The sequence below is a fragment of the Neopsephotus bourkii genome, unplaced genomic scaffold, assembly GCF_033783945.1.
Source record: "Neopsephotus bourkii isolate Nb327-2 ecotype Australia unplaced genomic scaffold, CSIRO-AGI_Nbou_v1 NB_1493, whole genome shotgun sequence".
Taxonomy (NCBI): Eukaryota; Metazoa; Chordata; class Aves; order Psittaciformes; family Psittacidae; genus Neopsephotus; species Neopsephotus bourkii.
In genome coordinates, this window is record NW_026901969.1 from 6,033,204 (window position 1) to 6,044,528 (window position 11,325).

General features: G+C 44.8%; 1 protein-coding gene across 2 annotated transcripts in view; it reads right to left on the reverse strand.

The window, feature by feature from the left end:
* The window catches only part of NAV3 (neuron navigator 3), a 547,859-nt gene extending 541,498 nt beyond the window's left edge, over positions 1-6,361 (reverse strand). The window contains exon 1 of one of the 2 annotated variants that reach the window (XM_061369391.1): positions 6,101-6,361. The gene's annotated coding sequence lies outside the window, so the exon portion shown is untranslated. Of the gene's footprint in view, positions 1-4,217; positions 4,435-6,100 lie in introns of those variants that run through there. The other variant, XM_061369392.1, reaches the window with a different exon arrangement.
* Between the last annotated feature and the right edge of the window lie 4,964 nt (positions 6,362-11,325).

Sequence of the window (11,325 nt, forward strand, 5' to 3'; positions counted from 1 at the left end):
GAGTCTTACACTGCCTAATAATTTGTACTTTAACTCAGTGCCTTATGCATATTGAAATGCTTTTAATAACTAAAGCAATTCTTTAGTGTACATTCCAAGATATATCGACTCTTGCTTTAACTATTTTGGTGGTTTGGATGACTAATCAGCTTTGTCTGTTGCAAGTTAAGACTTTCTGTAAGGATATTTGGATTTGGTACTTCCAGAAGAGTGAGGCTGCATGAATTTGAGGTGTCCTTAAAAAGATCACAGCAACCCTTACCTTCTTAGGTTCTCCTGCAAATTCATCAGCTGTTCCTTCAACAGTTTTTAACTGCTGGTTTGTCAAGGTTATTTTAAATATTGCCAATTTAATCTTTTTGCCCCTGCTTTACTAATTTTTATGGCTTAATAACAACACATTAGGACATAGTCCAAAGACCAAAGATTAAGGTTTTATAGTCCAGTTGGACTTTTATAATAAAACCCATTCATCTGCAGTAAACAGGATTGTTCATAATGAACTATTAGACAATGTTGCTTCCAACATGCTCTTCCAAATTGCTATGTTACTTAGGATCAGTTCTAACTTGACGCTATGTAAAACGGAGGCAGACATGGACCTCTATTTCAAAGCCAGGTGGAACTCAGCCTACTAGCTGAAAAAAAGCTGGGTGTTGCACATATACTTGAAAAAAATGTAACATTTCACTGGTATTTGACATCATTGCGAAAAATAGCCAAATATGAGCAAAACAAAATCCTCAACACAGTAACTACTCCTGAAAAAGGTAATTGCACCGTAATTTCAGATTTATAACTGTAAACTTGATTAATGCTTCATTTACAGATTGTACTATCTGCCTTGTGGAAGATATTTTTTTCCTAAATCTAAACCAGTGATTCTCTTAGTCATCAGCAAGCCATTTTGTTTCAAATAGCATCCATCATCTTGCCAATGAAAATGTCAATAGCATAGAGAGAAGCAGCATATTTATCTAATTTTTCCACATAGAAGAAGGTATATATGTAATAAATCTAATATGAAAAATATCTCATGTTGGTTTTATGTCATGTAAACACATTTGATATATTCTCATTCCAAATCAAATTATTTAGAACACCACAGGATATCCCACTTAAAAGGACTCTAGGATTACGTTTTATCTGTCTATGCACATGGTTCTGAATAATCAAAAAATTTCAAGTTTTCTATTTGTCAGCCACAGAAGATTCATTAAAATCTGGTGAAACAACAACTTTTTCTATTTCTGTCAGCTCTCAGTCAAGCGTTCTTTCCTGTGATCTTTAATAGTTCTCAGGCTTTTTTAACTTTAACCAAACATTTGTCTGGGTCAGTATATATCTTCACTTTCTTTACTAACACTATTACTTCATCAGCTTTCAGTTACTACTCAATCATTTTCAATGCTTCCATCTAAAAGGTATCATCAGTGGGCTACTCTCCAAGCACCAATAGGGACCACCTCTATTTCAAATTCCAGCTTAGCACCCACTGCTACAGGACAAGTAAACCATGACTGTATCATGATATAACAGAATAACATTATTTTTTAAATTAAGTTCAGACATGGAAAGTCATCAACATACCAGTAGGCATATAGCATGACCTTATTTTTCTTACAGTCACTTTCTGTCTCTTGGAATTAGTCTAGAAGGACATTGCCGTTTCATCCGAAATTGACCTACTGACGTAAGTGTCTGGATGTGCAGTATATTTGCTCTACAGGGCCAAGAGCCTGGCTTGAGTTTTCTAGGCTCCACTTAAACACAAATACTGTAAACCACTCACTGCAGTAAGAGACATTTACTGGCCTGTTCCTAAGAGCCCTGAACATCTTCTCCCTCCACAGAAGTTACCAGCCAAAGCTCAGTGGGCCTCAGGATCAACTGGCTCCATTTCACAGAAATCCCTGTGAGAAGCCACTTTTGCTCACATTTTCCTGAGTTGCACATACATAGTTATGTAAAGAGTGCTTCTGCTTGCACTATCCAACAATGAGCTCCTCAGACGATACCTGATTTTGCAAGCAGGCAACCACGTGAATCAGTGCTCTAAGTAGCCAGTGAGGACCAAGAAGCTCTATCAGAAGAGGGACCAGCTTTTTAAATGCTTCTGCCCTACATAGGGTTTCTGAAATGCCTTATCATAATCCAACGCCAGGGGACTGGAACCACCGGGTCTGGTGAGCCTTGAGGGATGCTCAGAGATGGGACTCAAAGCCAAACCCTGATCTGTTAATTTCCAGTTGAGAGGGCAGCTCAGACTCCCATTACCCTATCTGTTGGATTAACAGAAGAAATAAGTCACATTTGTCACTCAATTAAATAGATACAATTCCAAATATACAGAGGAAAGTGGGAAAAACAACTGAGTGAAGAGGTTATTTGTATGCAGTTGTTTTCAAGAGTGTAAAAGAAACATTAGAGGATTAAAAGCAAAACATACAGTGATTACCAATACATATTACATCTTTCTCCAAGATGTTTCTTCAAGGAGTTTTATCATAGCATTTCTTATAACAATTGTCAGGCAAACACTGTGCACATGGGTAGAGTTCTGTTTTTACACCAACAAAATCCCAAGTATTTTCATGGCAAGCATAATGTTAGATCCTTGCAATGTACATTATAATGACTAGCATAAGCTGAATGCAGAACATAATCAAAAACACAGTAGGTTTTTTTGCCCCCAACTTGCTTGTTTCTCTGACATTATACATGAAAGTTTATCTTAAAGAGATGGGACCCAGTTCTCAGAAGCCAGCATCCATCTGTGGTAACAACTTCCCATGCATACACTTATCTTCACAGTAATAACTGACCTACATATAAACAAATCAGTCCTATCCATGCAAATTCTAATAGCTCCCAGGCAGATTGCTTCATCAACACGTGCAGGCGATACCACAGGCGGCTAGTACAAAAAATTGCACATGCATCAGTGCAAGTCAGATTCCCTATTAAAAAAAAAAAAAAAACAGCTACACATCTCCCTGCCAAACACTTCTGATCCATCTCAATGTGGAGCTTAACTGCAAAATTTAGCACGAATTAGATAACACTTCACTAAGAAAATGAGAAATTCTGTATTATTACATCCCTGCACTACCAACCAAACATAATGAATTTCTGATCCTCTGCAGTATTAAACACATTAACACTAGCCATCTAAAGCAAACATTCCCAGACTCTGAAATACAGCTGTAAATTATTGCCCAGGGTGCTGGTCTTGGTGGCAATTTCTGACACTGGTTGCTCTCTACGTTCCCTAAATCCATACTGGTCAAATCTGGCTGAAACAATAGCTTTAGGAAGGATTCTGTCAGTTTCCATGCATTATTGCAGATAGCTGCTTAAGTGATGTAAAACTGACTTTTTAGTTTTTTTCCGTTACCTGAAACTAATTTCAGCTATTCTCTCATAGTATTTTTAATTGGATCAATATTCAATATCATTCAGCCATTTTGAAAATTGTTATGTGACATACATAAACTAACACATACCTACACGAACATACTCTAATATAGGATAATAAAGGTGATGCTGCAAACCTTTTTTAGATGCATGTAACATTAACATGTTTATGAGGGGAGCTCAAGAGGGATATAGGTTCCCTCACCATACTGTGTTTTGTACTGGATGCATGCTTCTTGCAAGGTTAACAGCTACACATCTCCTGCTCTTTAATCCATATTGTGACTGATGGTGACCCCTCCTCAGAGTGCACTGCTGTGTTCACCGGTGAAAATGCCCTATGACTGCTCTGAATTTGGTCCCCTGAAGACACATTACCACAGGGATTTTTTATTTTAACTGTGGGAGTCTCAGCTAGAGAATGGGAACTCAGGAAAGTTAGTGTATTAAAAGGTTCCTCAATTCTCAGATCTGATTTTTGCTCACATTTAAAGCCCATAGTAGGGGAAAGAGGAGAGATTATATTTTTTCTTCCTTGCAGCACTTCAGAGTCAATACATTTACCGAGATAGGATCTGAATTCCATTCTGATTTGCAGAATGGTTAGCTAATTGGCAAGCACATACAATTTAAGAACTAGATTTCGTAGATTAAACTCATTACTTCAAGCTTTTTATGTTAGGCTCCGAGTCCCCGCATAACCTTTTCCCCTGCTGATTATTTGCCCTACTCCCTTTTCTTGTTTCATTCCCCAGTTTCAGCACTGTATTTATCTCCTTTTCCAGAAAAGGTTTCCTCACCTGCCCCGAGTGCTTCCTCCTGTCCAGGCTCCCTCTCTCGCAGCCCTGGCTCCTCATGCCGCTGCCACAGAAGGAAGGCTCGACCCGAGGGTTACAGCGGTCCTCTCTGAGCCACCAGCACCTCAGCAGATTATTTGTCTGACTGCACCGTTACATTTCCCAGTATGAAGCTAGTTACTAGGCGGCAGCGGCGGCGGAGCTGGTTGTTGATCTGTGTTACCCTCCAGCTGACTGCCTTTTTAGCATGCACGATCTTCAGGCCACAGACTACGCCTTTCTTTTGTGTCTGGAAAGCCTGTAGCTGTTGCTGGGCACTAGGCACAAACCGACCTTTGTATTGGGAGCCATAAAACTCTTCTCACCTAAAAGGACTGCATCCTTATTCACCTTTACTAAAGAAAAAGATTTAAAAAGGTCCAGGGATGTTTAAGGATGGACAACCCCTGAAGCAAGGCTGGTTTCCTCTCTTAACCACATGCTTATTATTTACACTGAGAATAAAGCTCATCAAAAGCTTGAAGTTGCCTTTACTTTGACAGGAATACGTCATCTTCAAATATGCAAAGCAGGTTTAAAGTTGATAACCCAAGAGTTATTGACCTTGTATTTCAGCTGTTCTCAGTGTGCACTTTGGCTTTTTCTGTAATAAGATCATCTTACCACCAGATGATTATTGATCACTTATGACAGAAACAAAAAGCCTTGACCAGACTCATCTATTCATTGTGCTCAGTGCAAACTGATATGAAAAATGACACACACACACCCCCCTCCCAAACTGAGTCATAGTCAAAACCACCATCTAGGGATGAAACCCAGAGGGCTGTGGAAGCCAGCAAGTAACAGTAAGTTTTAGCAGAGACCTGCTTGGTGAACTACTACCACCTGGCAATAGCAACACTGCTATCAACTGAGTATGACAGCAACTGGGAGAAGTCCTTATCACCTAACCCAAACCTGCACGTGGGCTGGGTGATGGCCCAGGCCAGGGAGACACTGCATGGCAGTATGAAGAGGCTGTGGAGCAGGAGCAGGGACTGGGGCTGGGATGGCAGCTCAGAACCCATGGCACCATTAGCTCCGATGCCAACCCAGCACCAAGGCAGCAGCAAGGAGACAAGTCCCTCATCCTCAACTTCTTTGGACAGGCCCAGGTGGATGGGCAAGGTGTGGGTCATGGAGAGAGAAGCTTCTAGACTAACCTGCTCACAGGTTTCCACGATGTGCTTCCCCCCCTCCCAGGGGGAAGTAACCCTTACCGCATTACTCAGCTGGGGGATGCTTTGGGCTACTCTGCCCTCTGACTCTAGGGAGAGGGCTATCCCTGCCCGCACTAGCGGGGACTGCGGGGCAATGCGGGGAGCATGGCCGGGAATAGGGATAGCTCGGAGATGCGGCGGGTACCGGCCTCACCGCGAACGGGCGGCGGGATGGCTGCATCCTCGCTGGCCGCAGATTTTAAGGTAAAGTGTGTGCGATTTCTCACCCTCAAAAAAGGGAGGAGGAAGGAAAGATGATCAAGGAAACAAACCAGGCAGGGAAGGGGGGGGGGGGGGGGGAGAAGAAAAGGAGGGAGAAGAAAAGGAGGGAGAAACAAAGGGAAGAATAAAACCCTCTCTGGGAACAAGCAAACAAAGAGGGTAAGAGGAGCTCGGCGGTCTCCCGGGGGGGTCACCCCCCGCCGGGCTCCCCAGCCCCGCGGCACCCCGCCCCGACGTACTGCCCCCCCCTCAGACAGCGGGGCCCCGGCCCCAGCCCCGGCCCCGGGCTACCGCCCCGGCCGCGGACGGCGGAGCTCGGCGAGCAGGACCCCGCGCCTCACCGCTGTCGCCCGGGGAAGTTCGGCTGCGCGGAAACACCCCCGCGGGGTCGGGGCACCTTACCTGCCGGCTGGCAGTCCTCTGGGAGCGAGGGGGAGAAGCGTGAAGAAAACAAACAGAAATGGGGAGTAAAGAATTAATAAGAATAATAATAAAGCCACCCCAGTTTCCGAAATTGCACCGCTCGATCAGGTTACTATGGAAATCATCGCGAGGAGGCAAAAAAAAGAGCCAGAAGCCACCCTCATCCTCTCCGCCTCCGCGAGGGACCGCGGCGCCCACAGCCGCCGCCTCCCCCGGGCGCAGGGCTCGGCGCTCGGCGCTCCGCTCCCCGCTGCCGGCCGCGGGCTGCTCTTCGCCGCCGCGCACCGGCAGCCGGCCCCGGCCCCAGCCCCGCGCCGCTCCGCGCCGCCAGCGGTGCTGCCCCCCGCCGCACAGCTGGAATTTAAAGGGGCCGTGCTCGCCGGGCGCCGCTGCCCCCGCCGCCGAGGGCCGTCTGGGTGTGCCGTTCTAACCAAAAGTTTCCCGCGGGGGCCGGTCGCTGAAGATACGGGGATCCGCAGGGGCACGGGGGGAAGGGGAGCGAAGTGTTTGCTGTGCGTAACCCTGGGCGTTATGAATTATTATATGCGTAACAGCAGGATCCGAAGGCCTCAACAGGGCTCAGTTGCAATGAGCGCTGTACGGTGGATGAGAAGAGGCAGCCCCGGCCTCTGAGAGCTTGTAATGTAAGCAGTGAGGACAGACAAAAGGGAAGAAAGGGTGTAAAATGCAAGGGGGCTTGGGGGTAGGGGTGAAAATTTGCCAACCGCCCCTCATCCTTCCCAGCCCAGCACCTATAATTTTGAACTGCTAGTAAAAGACTCAAAAAGGATGTGAACAGTTCTCAAACAGATCGTCCTCCTATGTTTCTTATTCATAATCTAAGTGCTTGGCGAGCCTACCAGTCCTGAAAAGTGAGCTTGGTCTGCAGGACACCCCATCAGGCTGGGGTCAGGAAGTTTACCCATTTGAAGGCTGAGCGTGGGCTGAGCTGTGCCAACAGCTGGCACTCATAGGCACAACTGGACTTTGGCATTAGTGCATGGACAGAGTGTGGCAGCCGTTGCCACCACTTTGTTAAGTCTCCACCTTCACCCCTCTACATGCTGTTGTGCTCTGTCCCACTTGGGTGTGAGCCAGCTCCCACCACAAGCCCTCTCTCTGTTCCAGCAGTGTCAGGTCCAGCACCTAATTCAGGATGTACCATCAAAGAAACGGTTTTTGCCCCTGCAGGCTATGTTCCATAAGTTTCTGATGATGGGCAGGAGGGTTTCTGAAGTTAATGCGGCTGTGAAAGATACCTACCAGCAAAGCACAGGGGAGCCACATCTTTGCTCTGTTGTTGCAGACTAACACCGTATGTGCTTCAGCTCCCAGAAGCTGCAACATGGAGAAAAAAGTCTTCAGATGACTGCCTTAAACACTTATGAAGAAAAGGAACCCTATGCTGTTGCAAGAGAAAGGAAGGCGAGAGTGAGAGGGAGAAAAGAAGACCAGTGGGTAACATCGAAGTCCAAAAGCTTCTGGTTACCTCTCCTGGAGTAAAAAGGTGGATTTCTTCTCTCCATTCCTCCTGTAAAAACTAGAGGATAAGGAACACTTTGTAAGTGGTAGGTTTAGGGAAGAGTCTTTGTGCTCAGTGGCCCCCATGAAAATTGCTCCTTTTGCAGACTATCAGCCAGTTAGGCCTCACAGCTCTATTTTGCACAAAAATTTAGTGTTGTTGGTTGGCATATCTGCACTGAAACTGTACTTTGCAGCAGATCCTAAATTGTTCGTGGGGTTTGAGGTGAGGGAATTAGCCAGTGTTAGGATGAATGAAGGAAAAAAAACAAACAAAAGAAACATAAAACTCTCCTACTGAGCTATGTGGTATTTTCCTATTCCAAATAATTCCTGGCATTTCAAGTAGACATTTCTATTTAATAAACCAAGAGGCGTAAGAATCACAGCAGCTAGCAACCTAGCAAGAGCTTAGTGTTAGGAAATAAGAAAAGCTATTTAAAAGGGCTGACCAAAAGGCAGTTATTGACAGCCACATTGTCCAGGAGTCCAGTTTTCCAAATACCACCAAAACTTGCAATAATTCCTACCAGAATAAAACAGGATGGTGGACAGATAGTTCGCAAAGAGCAATAAAACATAATGGGACATCTGAGGTTGGCTTTCATTAAAGGCGTGGAACAAGAAGGAGTCTACATATCTTAAAATTAGAATAACGAAGGAATAGATCCATGAGAGCAGATCCCAGGTGACAGACATCTGCCAGAACAGACAACCCCCATAGTGGGTGACTTGGAGGTTATTTCTTTCAGTGCATGGAAGGCACAGCGGTGAGTTATCCAGGCAGTCTCTGTGCTGCAAGACTTCCCCCTGAAAGGTTCATTGGGTTAGAGGTGCAATTTTTATCCAGCAGAGATGTGCCAGCAGAGGCCTCTAATGTAGATGCAGTTCATATTGTCAGAACTCTGGTTTTGTTAGCATCCCATTTTTCAATGTGGTGTGGAGTAATTTCGTTATGTCGGAACAAAGGTCAGACCCGTCTCCTCAGCCGCTGTGTCAGTGCAATGTGCTGAGCATCATGCCAAACTGGACAGCAGTGTGCACAAGGCTCCCATCTCCTCTTTGCCAACAACTGAGTTTTACCAAGAAAGGTCTGTGGAGAGCGTGTTTTAGTGTTTCTTAGGCTCAACCGCTCCGCCTTACACCTCAAGCAGTTTTAGGAGCCCGTGTCTGACAGTGCAACTAACCAGACTTCTAATCCTCTAGGAAGTGATAATCCAGAGCAGAGAAAGTGTCTTGCAGATTTACTTATTAGCAAGGATTTTCTGCAAAGGGTTTCACAGTTTTGCAGAGAAAATATCTAATTGTCTATTTTTCCCTTTATTGTGAAACACATGTCTAGCAAAGCATGGTGAAGAACAAAAAGGTGATTCTCGGCTTTAGAATATACTGCTTAGTTATACCTTTAATATAGAACTTCAATGTTCTTTATTTAGCAAAGTATATGAGAAATTTAAGTATTCTCGAGGTGTGTGTGAATTAATTTGCAAATTTTTTTTTAATCCAACCCTGTAGTTCTTTTCTGTGTGAAGTGTGTAATGTCATTTACATAAGATCAAATGCAAATTTATTTGAGTGATATTTAGGATAACTACAGTAACATGGTAATTTGAATTTGCAGTATCTTGGCTTGTGTATTTATATGTAATCTATTATCTTAGCTAACATGCATTCATGTAAATGGAATGGCCACATAATGACAAGCTTACAAAGGCAAATTAATATATTATCCCTGTGGACCGTGCTTTCAGAATTCAGAATTCAGTGCTTTCAGAATTACATCACCGCATGACATATGACCTCACCACAAGGACTAAAGGAGTCTCCTACCAACCATAAAGATGTATATAACATTACTAGTCAAATGCATTAGCACCTTTTGTATGCTAAATCCTTACCTCAGACAAAAACCTGTTTATATGACTCTGGAGTCAAGTGATAGCAAAAGAGTGTGCTTCTTCATCCCCACAGTATGCTGTATTAAAAGCAAAAGTTTATTGTCACAGCAATATTACAGAGTTTGAAAACCCCAGTCACTAATGTTTCCCTCAAAATGTTAACTCAGACATGCTGTGCATTTATTTTCTCTATTTTCTGTTACAAAATAAAATGCAAACCCCTCTTTTACTCAGCATGGAAAGCACTGTAATCTGTCACACACATCATATATTTGCAATGTCCAAGTGAAAAGTGACAACTGAACCTTTAACATCTGAAAAAGTATTTAAATGAGAATAATATAGTAAAGCTCAGGAATTCCACATCTTGCAGGTGAACATTGAGAGCTCTGTGGCTTCACTCTGCAAACTCAGGCACCTGGATGGGACAAGTAACTGACATTTACACAAGTCCTTGCAGATCTACAAACAGAAGTCCATCAGCTCCTTTGTACTTTAATTTTACATCCCTCAGCTGTGTGCTGTTCCTGTTCGTAAGACTTTCCTCCCTGCTCACCTTCCACCAGGCACCATCACAGCACTCCTTCTGCCACTATCAGCTGAAAGGTTCCTTCATGTTTTGCAGTTCATTGCCCTGCTGAGCCCAGTGCGAGACCATGCTCCCAATGTCCCAGTCTGTCTTGGTTTAACCCCAGCCAGAGAGCTTGTCCACTCACTCCCCCCACTTCTTGCCCTCCCCCTGCTCCTGGAGGGATGGAGAGGAGAATCAGGAAGAATTCAACTCCCACGGGTTGAGATAAGAACAGTTTAGTAACTAAGGTATAACACAAATCACTACCTCTACCACCAATAATAATAATGATAAAGGAAATAACAAGGGAAGAGAATACAACACCTCATCACCAGATGACCGATAACTCACCCCCCCAGCCCGACCAAGCACCAACCGATACCTCCTCCAACCCTGCAGGCCCTCCTAGCCCTTCCGGGTAACTCCCAGTTACCTCCTGGGCATGACGTGCTGTGGTATGGAATACCTCTTTGGTCAGTTTGGGTCAGGTGTCCTGTCTCTGCTTCCTCCCAGCTTCCCCTCCTCCCTGGCAGAGCATGAAGCTCACAAAGTCCTTGGCCAAACCAAAACATCAGTGTTACCAGCTCTGTTCCCAGCCTGAAAGTCAAAACACAGCACTGCACCAGCTACCAAGAAAGAGAAAAATGACTGCTATTGCTAAACCCAGGACACAGTCCTCCCCTGCCTCAGCAGGGGAAGGTCAGCACTGGTGGAAGCTGCAGGATAGGTGGGACAGCAGGTGCCGGTGGTGCAGAGGGCCACTGCACTCCAAAGCCACCAGTCTGAACTCCAGGCTGCATGGCCATGGGATGGCATAGCGTATGCAGCAGGAGGAGAAACGAAAGGGAGGGAGGGAGGGAAGGAGGCAGGGAAGAAAGAAAGGAGGGAGAGAGACAGACAGGAAGGAAGGGAGAGACGGAGGGAGGTATAGAAGGAGGGAAAGAGGAAGGGAAAGAAGGAAGAAAGGAGGAAGGGAGGGAAGGAGTGAGGGAGGCAGAACATCTTCTCAAATACATGTTTTATCCTAATTATTCATGGTATGGTCTTATATGGTGTTTATCATGGTCTGTAGGCAAAAGTTTTCATTTCTTTGCCCCTTACTAGCATAGGTAGTAAAACTTCACCAATAAGTAGCAGGTAGGGGTTACTGAGAACACCGGAAAGGAAGGTTTGCTCCTTAATTTCCACACTGACACCATCTTGGAGCAGATCCA